This window comes from Centropristis striata, chromosome 8, assembly GCF_030273125.1.
Source record: "Centropristis striata isolate RG_2023a ecotype Rhode Island chromosome 8, C.striata_1.0, whole genome shotgun sequence".
In the NCBI taxonomy this organism is placed as follows: domain Eukaryota; kingdom Metazoa; phylum Chordata; class Actinopteri; order Perciformes; family Serranidae; genus Centropristis; species Centropristis striata.
In genome coordinates this window covers 6,806,044-6,823,943 of record NC_081524.1, presented here as the reverse complement: position 1 = coordinate 6,823,943, position 17,900 = coordinate 6,806,044, and the positions used below count along the sequence as shown (strand labels likewise).

Genomic DNA, 17,900 nt, shown 5'->3' with positions numbered 1-17,900 from the left:
AGAGAGAGAGAGAGAGAGAGAGAGAGAGAGAGTTAATTTCTTTAAGTGTTCAACATGCTTATTTCTAGATTTAACAATCTTGTCAAGTGAAATTATCTGTCCATGCAGCAAGATAATTTCCCTCAAATTTAGTGTTTTTATACACCCCTTTTTTGCAGTGTAATTGCATGTAACTTTATTGCATAAACTGTTATAGGACACCACTTTTTAAAAAAAAATATGGCCATTTTCAGCCTGATTCCAGGTGTTATTTGTTACATCTCATGAAAGTTAAAAGAGTTCTTTAAATATTTAAGAATCAGCCTAACTTCTACAGTGCTTCAAAACTCCTCTCATTGCATTATTGTTACAGTATGAACATATTAAAGCAATAAAACTCATAGGCAAGGAAGAAAGACCAGAAACAATCATACTGCAAAATAGGGGTGTTTAATTTCTTATTTTAAGCGTTCAACATGCTTATTTCTAGATTTAACAATCCTAATTTAAGAAATCTTGTCAAGTGAAATGATCTGTCCATGCAGCAAGATCATTTCCCTCAGATTTAGTGTTTTGATCTTGTTTTTTATCTTGTTTTGTTACAGTATGTATGTATTAAAGCGATAAAACTCATAGGCAAGGGAAAAGAAAGCCCAGAAACAGAAGGTCGGCCAGTTAAATCATTTGGGAGGCAAAGTGAAAAAGAATGACTTCTCTCTGTGTGAAGAACTACCAACATTGTGTCCTTGAAGAAGCTTCAGTGGCTCTGAGTGTAAAGGCCTGTGGTTACGACGGACAGCTACCAGGTGTGAAGCTGTGAAACTTTATGAGCGTGAAGCGCGGCCTCGCCAGAAACCAAGTATGAATCCCCCCGTAAACCTTGGCTGGATAAATAAAGGTTTAAAAACGGCCCGTGTCAACCACGCAGCACAAATGGTCCAGTTCATTACGAGTGCGTTGTGAAGTCAGCGCAGGTCAACGTGTCACCGTAATGAGCCTCCTGGAGCGAACACACTCACCGTATAGGGGAGTTGCAGTGTTTTTAACAGCGCTCAGTGGAAGAGGTTAAAATCTGTGCAGAAGCAGAATTAATGGAGAGAGGATCCGGTGACATATGAACACTCAAGTCGCTTTAATGGACATTGATTTGCAGGCCGAGCGAGTTGAGCGGAGAGCAGCATTAAATTGTCCACCACTGCTGGATGAGTGAAATATGAATACATTGCTGGAGCAGAATATATTGTTGAATCCATTATTCCACATTTGCATGCCATTAATGCCATGCAGAAAATGTTCTTCTATTTTATTCACTGGTCCAAGGAAATTTCTGTATATGGCATCGATAATGACATTTTCTAATATGAATTTGTGTGTGTGAGAGTGTGCAGAGGGAGTGTATTATCCATGAATTTTGCTCTTATCCCGCCATGTCGTACAAGGACATTCAAGCCAACTAGTCTGATTAATGGGAAACCTGTAAAAAAAGAAAGAAAGAGAGAGAGAGAGCAGTTTCCTTTTTATCGCCTTCACATCTTACAGCGTGTGTTCACAGCTGTAGTTTGGTTCATTTTGTAGAAATGGGAGAAAATGGGAGAAAATATACATTGTTGGATTTTATTTTTGGTCCAGTTTGTGTTCACATATTGCAAACAAACCAAGAGGAGTTTACATGAAGGAGGGATGTTTGGCCACAGTCATGATCAGAGTCATTTTATATTGAGTGGCAATCAGACTTAGAGACATTTCCCATGGTTTTCTAGATAATTATACAAAATCATTATCAAGAAAACCATGAAAAATGTCTAGATATCAGCTCTTAAATTAAACTCTTAAGCGCTATTTTTCTTGTTATCATTATATTTCTCCAAATGTACCTTTTGGCATTAAAAAGAACAAGATGTTGAAGAAAAAGGGTAGTCTGATAATTTTTTCCATAACTGTATGGCTGCATTTGTGCATGTAAGCTTCCCGAGTGTTTTACATAAGCTGTCACAATGGATGGAATCGGGCTCAGTGTAGCTCAATAGCCAATACCTATCAGTTTAAAAAAGATGGAGCATGAACTGACAGGTAGCAGACTGGAAATCATATTTCAGAGACATCTTGTGTGTATATATATCTGTCGGAGCTCGCAAAGAAATATGTGATTATGAGCATTGAGGACGTGTGACTGCAGCTTGATTTTACATGTCATAAATAGTGACAATCAGGGAGGAAGAGGATAAAAAAGAGGCTTTTTATACTGTCATATTACAGGATTAGTTGTGTTTTTTCTGCCTTTCACTCACTTTTTATTGGCAACCACGACCAGCTAATATACAGAAAGTAGAACTGTTTTATCGCTGCTTTTACTGAGTGGGAAACGGCCCTTTTAACAGTTGAAGATTATGAGACGAGTTTATAGTCGTTTAACATTTGAATTCATCCCAAAGTTTGATTGAGTCCAAACAAACTAAACCAAATATGCAACCAGGGAAAGGCAGTTCAGTTTAGACCAAATTAAACAGTGGAAAGCAGCCTTTATCGTCATCTTTTTCTTCCTGCACTAATTTGTCATAAGTGTTACCATTCATCTCTGCTTCTCGCTGAGATAACTGCAGCGCTTTTCCTTGCATTTGCACTTTCTTATCGCTTACAGTACGTCATCTTTCTTATGAGACGGAGCACACCGTCTCGCTTTCCTGACGGACGTATCAATACCCCTTTACCCTGGCACGGTTATCCATCACGCGGCTCACTTGTGTGTTTTCTGTGAAGGGTCCCTGAGAGCGAGATTTATAGCTACCTGATCCCCCTCCCCCCTCCAACTCCCCCATTAGGATCTTTTCTGGGAGTCTGCTGCTCCATCCGAATGATAAAACCGACAGATTGAAGGTGTGTCGCTGCTGCAGAGACTTAAATCAAGCGAGATACAGTGTGGTAGACTATTACAAGAGTGTGGATCCAGTTTGACCAGAGGACATTGGGCAGCTGGTGCCTCTGTAAATGATTGCTGGGGAGCAGGGCTGATTATGGCTCCTTGCGGGATGCAGCTTGCTGGTGAAGTGCTTGGAGCAGAACTGGAGCAGCACCTGACCATTAATAACCTCCTGTTGTTTTGACTGTGTGTGTGTGTGCAGTGTTTATGTGTGTTTTCTTGGGGCCCCAGAAGGATCATGGTTAGTCTTTATGGAAGCAGTCCCCGGGTTAAACGTCTTGTTCAATCGAGTCTGGTGGCTGTTTGACGCTTTTTCATCATTCACCGTCACACACTCCTGGCCAGGCCAAATGGCTCCCACAGAAGTGGCAATTACAGTCGTGCAGGTGTTAGATGTGCGTGTCCTTCTGTGACGGGCCCACCTGTACAGACATTTGTCCACTCCGAAGGCCTGCATTACTGATTTCGCTCTTGATTGCTTTTTTGATTTATTATTTCATTGTTTACTCGACAAAAGGTCAGGAAATTGTCAAAATGCTACTTTAAAAGCAACCAGCTACCAGAGTAATGGTAATTCGCAGTCATTACCATGTTCCCATGTGTTCTGGGAATGTCCAAACATACAAAGTTACTGGAAAGATATACATAAAGCAATACAGGATATTTAACACACATACACCAAAATCATGTACTCAGGTTATATCCCCCCAGAACTGAGTGTTGTTGACATATATTTAATGGTTGCATTACTGGCAGCTGGAAAAAAAATCCCGAACTAAATGGGGTGCACTTATGTGGCGCTTTTATCCAAAGCGCTTTACACTACACATGCTCATTCACCCATTCACACACACATTCATACTGGTGGCAGAGGCTACCAGGGCACACTGATGTCACCTACCACCATTGGGAATTCATTCACACACCGATGAATGCAGCATCAGGAGCAATTTGGGGTTCAGTATCTTGCTCAAGGACACTGCACTGCAAAAAAAGAAAAGTTGGGTGAACTCAAAATTTCAAGGCAACAAACTTGACACTTTGACAATTAAACTAAATATTTTAAGTTTTGTTTGTGAGTTTGCTCAACTCTGAATTCAGATTTTTGTCAACTCAACTGTAAGTTGTACTAACTTGTACTACAAACTAAATGTTGCGACCACAATTTTGAGTTAGCATTGATACGCTAATGGCTACTCTCGTAGCTGTAACAAGCAGCGCCGTTAGCATCAGTTAGCCACTAGCATCAGTTAGCCGCTAGCACCAGTTAGCCGCTAGCATCAGTTAGTCGCTAGCTTTCGCTAATGACAGAATTTCACCGCTTTCCTGCATTTCACAACAAAGAAATAAGAGTTAGCAGAACTATTGTCCCTTGTCTTGAACCCCAACTTAAAGATATAAGTAACAACAACTCACCAACTTGTTTTTGAGCAGACAACTGGCTTCCTTTGTTGTGCTAACTTACATTATTGCCCTAAATGTCAATAATTTATATTTCCAAGTTAAACCAACTTAAATCACTGTTTTAGGCCAAAAAATACAAGTTGGCTTTTTTTGCAGTGTGTAGGCTGACATGGTCAGGGATCGAACCACCAACCCTCCGGTTACTGAATGACCGCCCCAACTAAAAGATTGATGTTGCAGACTGGACCTACAATTAATGATTGATAGGTGTGACAATAGATATGTATACCACGGAAATCTGACTTTTTCTCTCAACCTAAAGTTAGACATATTTATGAAACACTGGGAAAGATGGGTGCGATTAATCAGACCTTTAAGACCGGATTTTGTAAAGGTAACAAGCTGAAGAAATGTCCACTTTTTATTTGATTTCCTTTTTTTTCGTATAAATGTCGTTTTAGTTTTATATCGATATTATTATCGGCATAATAAGTACATCCTTCTCCACAGCAATTCATTTTTAAATCTTGAGAATATTGAACATTGGAACTGAAATGAGGAAAAGAAATATTAAAATATCCTAGATAAATAAAACATAGATAAATAAACTACAACCAAATGACATAAACTAGATGTTCAGGCTCTGTTAACAAAACATTGCACTGAGATACATATTATGTATTATATTATTTTATTATTTATGCTTTCATGTCTTCTTAATAACCAAACTTTCTCTAACTTTAGGTTGGAGACCTAATTGACCTTTTGGGCCACAGACTTAAGAAAATGCAAGCTTGAGTTTACCCAAAACTAGTCGGCAAAGACCTGCCACTGTTCCTAAAGTTAGATGTGGTTTGTCAAAGATGCTTAGCACAGCAATACAGTACATAGAATAACCATAATCATCTCCATATACGAATACATATACATCTATAAATATGCAGCAGCATGAGTATTGTTTTAAGGTGCCTGTGCATATTCTATAAGTCCCTCTCTTCTCCTCTATACATGAACATGCATGTTTGTTCAGTATGTCAGCATGACCTCAATTTCTTTCCTGCATGCCTACGTGCAGCCCTGTGTGTGTGGTGTGTGTTCCATTTGTCAGTGTCCATTCATATGCATATAAATGTGTGTGGTGGTGAGACCTTGTTGTGTCATCCTCTTCCCTTAAGAAGAACAGAGAACAGTGAAGAGAAAAAAGAGGAAAGAGGGGGGGCGAATTCAATCAGCCTTCTGTGAAAATTGCCCGTGGGCTGAGCTGAAGCAGCAGGGAGAGAGTGAGGCAGCAGCCGGCAAAAGGAGAAGAAAGACGTGTGTTCATATGCTCATCAGCGAGAGGAAAGAGGAGATGAAGAGAGAGAGAGAAGAGAGGGGTGGATCAGGAGAGGTGAGGAAGAAGGAGGATGTGTGTTCAAATTCTCATCAGCAAATGTGAAAGTGCATGGGAAGGTAGGGGAAATATAGAAAGAAATCTAGAGACAATAAAGATGTCATAGGTAGTATTCCTTTAGGGTGGGGACAAATGGTTCAAAGAAAACTAATCTCCTTTAATACTGTGCTATTCACTCATGCAACATAATTAGTATGACATTCCAGGGCTTCCTTCTTTTAGAGATACAGAGGTTGAAAGTTTTATAGCACAGACAAAAAAGAAATCCCTTAGGGCTGATCTTATAGACAGATTAAAAAAAACATATATAACGCTTTCTTATGTAACGGCATTTTCCATGAGTTTGGCATTTGATTTTCACCCAATAAAAGGTTAATTACCCTCATTTTGTCATTAATGTCCTGTTGCCAAAAAGTTCATAGACAAGCAAAAACTTTATGACATATCTCATTATTTCTATGAGGATTGACAGGTTAAATCTACGGTGGCCCTGAGAGCTCACAGCGCTGCACCTTAAGAAAACACATGTAAATACACAAAACACAAGCAAATTGAGAAAACATCTTCACCAATTTGACAACACAAGTGCAGCATTTATAAAACGTGCTGCAAAGACCACAACACAACAGAAGTGTTTCCAGAGGACACTTAAAGTGATGCACATGTCTGGACATGCATGTGATATTATCAAGTTATTTCAAGATTATTATAATTCAATGTTATAACATGATATATAGTGTTAGCCCGCTAGCCTGTAACAATCACATTGCAGTTAAACAAATCAAATAAATGAATGATGCACGTTTTAGTTGGTCTCTCTCAACGGCACTGAGTTGGTCTTGGGCTTGCTAGCCCGCTAACATTAGCGGCTATCGATCGGCCGATAACACTAGCACAATATCGATCTCTGCCTAATGTTAGCATGCTATCATAAGCCGCTAAAGTTGCATGCTATCAATTGGCAGCTAACGTTAGTATGCTATGATCGTTATAAAGTGAAATTATCAATATCTTGAAATAACGTGAAAATATCACAAGCGTGTCCAGGCGTGTGCATCACGTTTAAGTGTCCTCTGGAAACACTAATGTTGTGTTGTGGTCTATTTGCAGCACAATTTCTTATTGTGTTGTGTTGTGGTCTTTGCAGCGCGTTTTCTCAATCTACTTGTGTTTTGTATATTTGCATGTGTATTCTTAAGTTGTTGTGAGCTCTCAGGGCCACCGTATAAATCAGCCGTCCTACACACACAGAGTATGCCAGGCTGACAAACAGCTGACAACCTCACAGCTAAATTAGCGGTGGAGACTTGGGGACGTGGCTGCACATGTTCATGACAATGCACGCAATATTGTGCTACAATAAACATCTCTACAATTAAACTGTGCAGCTGCAAAGTGCACATTTGCATGCTGCACTCCCTGCACCAGTCTCTTCTGCTTGTAATAACTTTTTGTCAAACACCCCAGTTTTTCTGTTCATCCTATTGTACAAATATGTCAACTAGCAGCAATCTGGCATGGCAGCGAAACGGTTATTTAGCCAACAACTTGAATAATACGGGACAGCTGTGGCTCAGCAGGTTGAGCGAGCCATCCATTAATCGCAGGATTGATGGTTTGATCCCCGACTCCTCATGTCCACATGTCAAAGTGTCCTTGGCTGAGACTCTAAACCTTAAATTGCTGCGGAAGAGGAGAGGTGAGACAGGAATTACTGGTGGGGGGGAAACCTGAATTTATAGCATACTTTGTCAAAAGATGGTGATTGTTCTTTTCAGAGTTCCCAAGCACTGTCTGCTGCTTGTTTGGCCAGTGACAATCCATCAGCCAGGCACAATTTTTAATATATTTTTCTCTGCTCCCATCTCATGGAGTTTTCAACTGAATTTCTTCTGTTGTTTAGAAAAGTAGGATCCTGCAGCAGGTTATAATAGACAGCTGACAGTATGCAGCATAGCAGACATGTGGTTTGCACATGCACATGTTTTATTTATACATATAAACAGCCTGGGACTGGCTCCAACTCAACATGAATACAGAATATGCAGCCAGAGTGTGTTAGTTGTTGAGTTATTTCCTGTTATATAGGACGTATAGAGACCTCATTTAAAGCAAACGGCATTGAACAAAAAAAATATCGGCATACTAAACATATAAAATCACTCGGTTGCTGATATGTAGACTTCTAATTATTCCAGTATTGTTCATGCATTTTGTTTTGATTGTTAATTAGGCTAGAGGGATTGTTCTTTTTTTCATATTTACGTGTTTGTGGTCAAAAGGACAGCATGGCCTTGGAAAACAAAGTGGAATTGGAGCAGCAATATATTTGTAAAAAATCCAATTTTTGCAGGAAAAGGCCCCTAGACTCCCCCTGTAATTGGTCGTCTCCCATGTGTAACGGACTGTTTCTGCCCATGGAAGATGCACAGAGGCAGAGAAGAAGAAGAAGAGGCAGACAGATGGGGAGGAGAGTCAAGAGAAGTGAGGGGAGAGGCAAACAGGCAGAGAGGGAATGTGTGCAAAGACAAAAGGAAGGAGAAGAAAGAGAAATACAAAGGGAGAGAGGGAGATGGGCAGGGGAATCGTAGTGATAGCATGAAGGAGAGACAGAGGAGAGGAAAACAGAAAGGAAAAAGATACTGCAGAGAGAGAGAGAGGTCTGTTCATTGTATATGATTGGAAGCAGCTACATTATGAACCTCATTTTGCTCTGCGAAATCCTGCTAAGCCAACAAATAAAGGTCAAAGCACTCGTTCTGAAAAATAAAATGTACACAGCTACTCATATCAAGGCATGTGTTTTCTGAATTGAAATGCTACTCCAGTTCTCCTTGGGAGGAAATAAACACTTTTCTCATCTTGTTACCTGCTTATTTCCATTCTGGGTCAATCACATTCACGCCTATAAGCAGTTGGTGGGAAGGGATGAGGGGCGAACTGTGTGTGAATGTTGAAAAGAAAAGACACAGGCTATGAAGCTAACCTTTTCTACTTGGGCGCGCTGGAGCTAAACACTGAAGTACTGTGACATTCCAGTTTGTTTTTTCCCTATTAGAGTTCATAAACTTTCATCTGTGTTTACGGCCGGTAGGTTTCTTTTAAAACCTGGTGGCTTTGTGTAAATACCATCATTGTAGATGCGTCTCTGTGAGGGAATGTGGGGGGTGAGGGGTGTAGTGTTTTGCACCAGTCCATGTTGTTTTCCCTCTAATTTGGGTGACCCATTTCTGTCTCCAAATATGGTTTTATTTTGGGCCATAACACAGGAGCGCGCACACACACACAGACAATATGAATATCACACATATCACGTTGAGAAAAATGCAGAAAAATTTAAATTCCACTCAGAGATGACAGTTTATTTATCCGTCTCTATTTGGATGTTTTCCTCTCTGTCACAGCATCATTAAGTCTCATCATTAAGTGCCGGGGGAAACTCAGTTGTCATGTTAGTTTGCAGTGTGCGCTGCATGCATTAACGGAGGAGCAAAGTTTGTTCTTAGACTGAATGATTTGACCTTTACTCGGCTGCTTGAAAAGACTGTGCGGAGCAAATTGATATTCATAACGCAGCTTTTGTCGGTCAGTATGTCTTAAGGCTCAATCAAAACCTGATATGCAGCAATGATATGAAAATGATGTATCTCTTTACATGAGTCTGTTATTGCCTCTTATGCTTTCTGCGTCTCTCATTCCTGCAGCAACTCCAGAAAAAACTCCTCAGATATTTTCTGTAGCGATGCATCTAAATTAAAATGTTTCATACTGATATTAACATGTTTATTAGGGCCGGGACTCGATTACAAAAAAAAAATCTAATTAATTAGAGGCTTTGTAATTAATTAATCGAAATTAATCGCATTTTAATCGCATATAAATATTTGACCTGAGAACAGTGAGAAGTAATTTTTTTCACATGGATTTTCAGTATACCATTGAATCATGACTGAATACATAAGCTTAAGCAACAAAAATATTGTTTATTTTTGTTCAAGTCCAACAGACCAGTGCAATTTTTTTGCCATTAAGTGTAGCAATAGCATATTTAGAAATATAGTACATTTCATAAATCCAGGTAGCCTATAGGTAGGTAGACCTTCTGTAAACTAGAATACTTTGGTTTTTTAAGTAAAACACAATCCACGCTAGCTACCACGCTAGCCGCTAGCTGCTATATGTTTAGCATTGAGGTGATACTTGAGGCTGGATGTGCTGCGGTGATATGTGAATTCCTTGTTGCATAGCAACACAACCATGCTCTTATCGACGCTTCCATCCGTTGGTTTTTAGTAACTAAATGTCCCATCATCCACGGGGCCAACCAAAGGTCTCATCAGCTTCTTCCTTCATGTTCACTGTGGTTTGTTGTTGTCTGAACTCATGAACGCTAGTTGGTGCTCCAGTACAATCGGTCCGCCTGAAACTCATCCAGTGAGAAATGTTCCGCGGTGCAAAAATAAGTGTGATTAAAATGCGTCAATTTTTTTAACGCATTCATTTTTTTAATCAGGCATAATAATTAATTTAATTTAATTAACACGTTAAAGTCCCGGCCCTAATGTTTATATTATGATAAGTGTTCTAAACATGTTGGATATTGAAATTTAAAATATACTTTCAGCTATTTCCATTGTAGTCCATTGTGGGGACTGTGCGCCACTAAAGTTGCATTTTTGTTGGCCACACCTGAGCTTTTTTCTTGCCAATGTCTGCTTAAAAATGTGTGAATTGCTGTAAAACTGTAGACTTGACGACACTGAAGTGAGAGGAGTGGCTCAGACAGGCTGCAGTGCTGTTTTAAAGATTATAAGGATTTGTGCTCGTGCTGCCCACCTGCTTCAGTCGAATAATTCATGAAGCAATTGTCATAGATTAAACAGATAGTGTGTTGCTGAGGATTTGTTGGCCAATTTGACTTGGAGTTAGGTTCCCTATTACATGCAAATGTTGTTAAAAACTGGAATAGAATGAGGCTAGAATGGAGATTCCCATTTTAATCAGCAAAGCGGCCATTTTTAAATGTACTGTTACCACTGAAAATAATTGTGACAGTTTAAGGCCAAACTTCCGCATAAACATTGTAAAAAAACAACAACAGTAATGACGAAACAAACGTCTTTAATAATATGTGAAAGAAAAATAAAAAAGGGGCAGCAAAAAGAGACGGACAAAAGGAAACCGCCGGGACAGAACAGAGTTCTAAAACTAATAATGTTGATCCCACCATACTTTCTGGCTAGACTGGTTAAAAAAAAGACCCCTAATAAATTAAAATAATCACCATTTTGTGCATCAGTGCAATATTGCCGCAAACATACAGCTGTTAGTAATAACCAGGATTTACACAAATAATTGAATAACCTCTGCTATGGATGTTTAAGGTAGACATCAATATTGTAGTCAAGACCACCTAAACCGAGACCAAGGCAAGACCAAGACTTTGAGGGGTCAAGACCGAAACAAGACCAAGACCAAGGCAGGGCGAGACCGAGTCAAGACCAAGACCAGTCCCAGCTATCTCCATTAGCGTTGCTTTGCAGAATTTACAAGTTACTGTGTTTTCTTTTTTGTAGTTTTTGTAGCACAAAAAATCTTTGTGGACCAAATTTTATTAAGGACAAGTTGGCTTCTCCTGTCACTCACATGCACTTTTGTGGGGGGCGTGTGAAAGAAGGTGAAAACAATTTTAAATTATATGAGTCATGTTATTGGTTGAACTCGAAGCCATACAATTTATGCAAAATCGAAGTAACGATATTAACAAGTAAATCCAAAAATGCACGGTTGTGGTCTTGACCGGTCTTGAAATAAAATCCTGAGTCTGCTTTGTCTGAGACAAGACCAAGTAAAAATGCAGTTGATTCCGAGATGAGACCAAGACCTTCAAAAAGTGTTCTCAAGACTGGTCTCGAGTACTAAACACTGGTAGACACCACTGTGTCCTGTAGCCAGCTGGCCCAGTTGTTGGTTTTGTGAGTCACTGACTTGTGTTTTTACATTAAACAAGTCACTCTGTACTCAGAACATCATCAAACCTTTCCTGTAAGCTTATTTAATGGATGGTACTCTATGGTTATTCTGCACCTCCTACACAGGAACATCAGAGTGCTTTTAAAGGTAATTTGCTTAGTCATGACTGATGCCAGGCCCTGTCACACCTTCCGGTAATGTTTCATCCTACTTTGACCTAATTTCCAAATGTGCTGCAGTTGCACCACTTGCCCCCGGACACATTATTACCCAAATGTCAGCTGCACAGGCCATATGCACCTGCACCATGTAGCATTGACTGTGTGCGGTGCACTGTGTGAGCCACTGATTCACAAACATTACGCGGTCTGAATAAATTTTTTGCAGAAACACCTGGGTGCCGCTCCAGTTTTTATGATCATGGTTGGACTGTGTTTTGTGATTTTTGCCCGTTCTTCCATGCAGATTCATATTTCAGCCGAGTTAAAAGGCTGCTCTGTGTGTATTGTTTGTTTTGAGGTTATCTTGCGTTATTCCCCACCTCAGTTTTGTCTCTGATTCCTGCAGCAGGTCCTCAATAGTGTTTCAGTTCTACTTATCCCTTTGACTTTCTCTAAAAAAAAACATCAAACATCCAAATCTTTTTCATTTTTCTGTAGCCCAGAAATCCAGTTCAGCATTCAGACTGCACATGTCTGATCGTGGTTAACTTTCCCTGTGAGTTTAAGCAGCCAATGAAAGCTCTTTGTGTCAGTCTGTGACGACTCATCTCTCTCCCATCAGCCACTGCAGCAGTGAAATGATATCATCCTCCCTGCTGTGACCCTTTTGTCCCAGTGGATAGGGTTAGGTTGTAGTGGAGATAAATATATGCCAGGTGATTTATTTTTTTCCCCACAGTACACTCAGTTACTGTATACCGGTAGCCAATTGAATAAATCTGAGCCTCAGTGGTGATATTCATCTGAGTGCAAGGAGAGGATCACTGTTCAGCCATCCTTTCAGGAGAGACAGGGCCAGACTCTCCTGCCAGCTGAAGGGTATAGTGCCTTTTCCGACACCCCACCCCCCTTCTCACCGGGCTGCCTGTTACATAAGCTGTGCTGAGAAGCAAAGAAAAATGGGAAAATGAAACAGGAGATATGCGGGATGGCTGCTGCAGGTGGAAAAAAAAAATTGCAGGTGGAGGTGGAGATGATATATGTGTATAAGATGCTGAGTATGTCTGTAAGTCGATTAGGTAGAAGAAGAGTGGGGCTCCCTGTGATTTAGAGAAATGTGTGGAATATCTGAGTTTAATGACTTTGTCGTCGTGCCATCTGAAAAATATCGTATGAAAAAATATAGTGCTCACAGTCTGTCTGTTGGTGCTGGGGATGTTTAAAGAGAACTCGACACAGCATTGGAGGCAGGGCCCCATTCATTCCTATGAAAGTTGCTCAGTGGCTAATTTGGCCCAAAATGTTTTACTTTTTGTATAAAATTACCTGGATCTTCTACAGTGTGGGCATGCACACTAAAGACTTCCACCAACCAAGCCAGCTACAACTACAACTACAGCTACACCAACTTTAATTGGCGTAAAATTACCTAATTGTGTGGCTCTGCGTGAGTTTCTTTATTCTGAAAATGATTAGTCATCTTGCAAGGGTTGTAGTGATACAATCCAATGTAGCCACTGATTTAGACATCTCTTATGCAGTATGTAAGTCTATGGGGAAAGCCCTTTTTGGGCCCAGGAAGGTCACGTACCAGGCCTGTCACATTGTAATTCCATTGGTTGGTCCAGACTGAAATAGCTCAACATCTATTACAGGGATGGGCAACTTAAATGCTGGAGGGGGCCACAATTTTTTCATCGACACTACCACAGGGCTACATATAGGACCGTGCACTTAACCAGATATGATGAAACTGCAATTTTAAATATGTTAACAGTGCAGTAACTTTCTATATTTCATGGTCAAATGCATGTATAACAGTATAAATAGGAATACAAAAGGTTTGAGGCAAATAAAATATAACCACTTTACTGTGATATACTTTTTTCAGTGCAAGAACAGCAGACCAACATTAATTGCAAGAAGTAATTTTGTGCATTTTTAAAAATGCATGTAGTTGTACTGAGGGCCAGTTCAAGTGAGGGTGCTGGCCGTATGCGGCCCCTGGGCCTCCAGTTGCCCACCCCTGATCTATTAGATTGATTGCCATGAAATGTCGCTCTAACGCTACCATCTGGTCAAAATTTGAATTTGTAAATGCAATACTGCAAAAATAGGTGTTCTGATCAGCCTCAGTACTTTGCACTTTGTGTTTCTTGCTAATTAGATCTAAATAGATCTAATAGACTAAACTAAGGTAGTGTGTCCAGCAGCAGCCCAGCTGAAATCGCCAGGTGCTCTTCTGTAAACACAGAGCTGGGAATGCCTGAGAGCGCAGTGTTTTTTCCAGCTGAGGTACCTTGGTTGCGTCTGGGATATCCACAGAAATAAAAATGTTGGCACAAAGTAGAGTAATTGCCCTGGAAGTGGAAGGGAAGGCTGGAGCATGTAGGGAGAGAGGACGGAGACACCAGTCTATGTGGGTCAATGGGTTAATGGGTCCTATCTATCTATCGATCTATCGATCTATCGATCTATCGATCTATCTATCTATCCATCTATCTATCTATCTATCTATCTATCCATCTATCTATCTAATGGGAATTTCTGTTTATGTTTCATACATGTAGGATGTGATAGTTGTTCTTTGTGGTGTTTGTACTGCTTCTTCACTGTGATTGGACGGCTGGGTCACAGTGACAAGTGCAGGTTTTTACCTAATGATAAACATTTTTCAACTCTTTCCGACCAAAGACTTTTTGCCCTAGACCTAGGTCAGTGGTTTTGTAACATACATTCACAGAAACGGCATCCTTTTTTACAACCACAAACCGTACATGTATGAATAATGACGTGTGTGCTATTTTTCAGACGTGTGGGCTTGTGTCAGTCATGAATTTGATTCATTTTTGACTCAACTTTACAAAATGCAACTCGACTCGGACTCATAACTTGTGACTTCACTTGGACTTGAGCCTTTTGATTAAGAAGTCTGTTACTAAGGAGCGCTCTATCTCTCTTTGTGTAAATGTGTGTGTCTGTGTGTGTCTGATGTGTGCTGTCGGCACAACGACCAATCAAATACCATCCATGTTATTTTGATCCGACAGCATAAGATAGCTTCGTTTGGGTATAAAAACTATGAAGTGGTCAACAAAAAATGAATTGCAGTATGCTGTTGTTATGTTATAAAGAGTCAAAATCACATTTTATGTTGGACTAAAGGACTAAAAAAGACACAAAATGACCAAAAAAAGACACAAAATGACCAAAATAAGACACAAAATGACTAAAAAAAGACAAAAAAAGACACGAAATGATCCAAAAAAACACAAAAGAAGACACAAGATGACTAAAAAGACACAACAAATGAAACAAAATACACAAAAAAGACACAAAATGACCAAAATTGTTACGCTAACACACAACACATAAATCAAATACAGTCAGGCAGGTTTTCTTTGTTTCTTTTTGGTTCAAAATCTTGATCCAGTAAGTCAGAATAAAAAATCTATTATTATTAGGTCATACAGGTGAGGTTGTGTTGGGGGAAAAAAATACCAACATGGCATTTAAACATTTTTTAAGTGGTGTATAAAGGCAGGATGAAAAGGATTAAAAAATGGTCCAAAGACTCCATAGAGTTAAGTTAGAGCCGCCAACATGGCTGCACTGCAGTCTTGTTTTATCTTGGTAGTACAAGGTATAATATGTGGTCTAGTTGTTGATGTACTATATGTTGAGTAATTATGGTGTCAAAACCTCTTTAGAAATTATAATTTTCCTTCACATATCTACATTTTTTGATGTATCTCAGCACTTCACAGGGTTTATGAACTGGCAGGATCAAGCATTTCCTTTTAATTGCAACTCGCGGTCATGTCAGATTCACTCATGTTTTTTTTAAATACCGCGAGGCTCGCCGTCTGTGTTACCTAATTGAGGATATTTCTGCTTTGCTAAATAAAAATCCATTTAAATAAAGTCTGGTAGTTCATACCGTAATTGTTAACACCGGAGTCTTCGAAAATAAATGAGTCCAGTGAGTGAAAATGAGCTTGAACTCACACCTTCATGTGTTTATGTGTGTGTTCTGCTGCCTGTGTGTGAGCGGTAGCGGCCTTTGCATTTTATCTATTTGTTGTCCTTTTGCTGAAGAGCCGAAAAATGGTCTTGGAAGAAATTTCATTTCCTCAGATCAAACTGGATCATCATAATCGGAGGGTAACCTGCCGCGCTCTGTAGTCCTCGCCGCAGGCTTAACCGTGAAAGGAAAGCTCCCTATCCCAAACCCTCATTCTGCTCCGTGTACAAACACCTAATCCCATTTGTGCAGAGTTGGAATAACTGCGCGCCGCTCGGCTCTTACACACCTTTTCGGTTTTATTATGGAATTAAGAGGCACTGGGTAAGAACAACATCTTATAACCAGCAGCTCACACATCTTGCATTATAGCTTGTTCAGATGTTATATGCATCGGAGCGTGCAGCTTATTTAATATTTGTTTGTGTCTTGTACAGTCGGGTAATAATAACTCGCTCACTGAATGAATCTGTCACTCAAAAATAAGCTAGTAGCCAGAACTGCAGCCAAGGATGCATTTCTGTGACTGGATTATTACATAATTAAGAAGAGCGAGAATATTGTTTTTATGCCGAAAAAAAAAAACTCTTTTTTTTTTTTTTTTTTACTTTTCCTGTATACTGATGTGCAGCCACTTACTCTCAATCACTCAATTAGTTTTCTTCCTGTATAAACCCTTCAATTAGTCTTTTTTTTGTGGTATAATATAAAACTCTCGCTGGAATAATTGGCCTGGAGGAGCTTTGGCACAAGCCCAAATGAGCCCAAACCTCAATAGAAGCCCTGTTGAGAGACTGATGAAATTTGGGTGCTTTTTTTTTTTTTTCACAAGTCACGCCAGTCAGTCCAGACCAGGCCAAACAAATCAAACCCAGGGGATCATTAGGCTGTTCTTAATGATGTCAGCCTTGTGGCATCCAGGCCTTTTCATTCAGACTTTGCATAGCTCGCAGTCCCAGGGCCTTATTTATAAGCTCCAGCGCTCCTCTCTGTCCATCTGCAATTAAAGGAGAGAAAGAGCCTTTTCGTGCCTCTGAGGATGAACTCTAGACATCTGAACAAAATCCAAGTTTTCAGTTCGTACTTTTGACTGACAGCAGACACAAAGACATGTAGAGGGTTTTGTTTTTTACCCCTCAGAGCCAAGGATTGTTGTTGGTTGTTTTTCAGCCCTCATAGGCACAAGAATTTGATTTAGTAAAAGAGACCCCATTATAGCCTTGGTACGCTTTACAGCATTATTTAAAGGGTCAACGAGCTGGCTTTTAACAGTGAAAGTATCGATCCTGGTGGCTTTGGCTGCAATCAATGTCTTCCTGGAAACAGAGAGTCGGTGTGTGTTGGGACTAGTGGCTGATTTATTGCTGGAGAGGTTTAAAAAGACTTCTTGATGCACCCAGATCATGTAATTTACGGTAAAATAAAGACAGAAAAACAAAAGAAACTCCCTTTTTGGCAGCATCTCAATGTGTTCAACCCAGGCGGCAACCTCCTGGTCTGAGCAGGGAGGCAAACCAGGAAGTGCCTTAAGCTGCATTCCACTGAAAATTCCAGCAGGGGGGGCACTGACGGCGGCTGCAGAATCATTTCGGTCCATTCATTTCAGTACAAAATGAGAAAACTTCTCATCTGATTCATTACCTCAGAATTTATTTTTAGGACAACACTATGGTCTCAATTACTAGTAAAAAATCTTTGATGTTAATAGTTCTAATAATGGCCCCATTAAGAAGAAAATAGAAGATAAAGAATCATATGATTTGGGGCGTGGCTGTCTTTGATTGACAGGTGGCTAACAAGGCAAGTCATCATCTGGAGAGAAGCAGAACAATGTGAATCCACGGCAACGTGTCAATAAAGTTATATATATATATATATATATAAATTATTTTTTTCCCCTTCAAAATGGGGCCATTATTTACACTATTAACATCATATTGTCTTGAAGAAGATTTTTTACTAGCAATTGAGACCACACAGAATGGACTGAGGTAATAAACCAAGTGAGAAGTTTTCTCATTTTGTATTGAAATGAATGGACCAAAATGC

At 39.8% G+C, this 17,900-nt stretch overlaps 1 protein-coding gene across 2 annotated transcripts in view; it reads left to right on the top strand.

Annotated features, from left to right (window-relative positions):
* LOC131975609 (mannosyl-oligosaccharide 1,2-alpha-mannosidase IA) overlaps positions 1–17,900 on the top strand; it is a 316,222-nt gene that overhangs the window by 214,972 nt on the left and 83,350 nt on the right. The gene's annotated exons all lie outside the window — the stretch shown is intronic.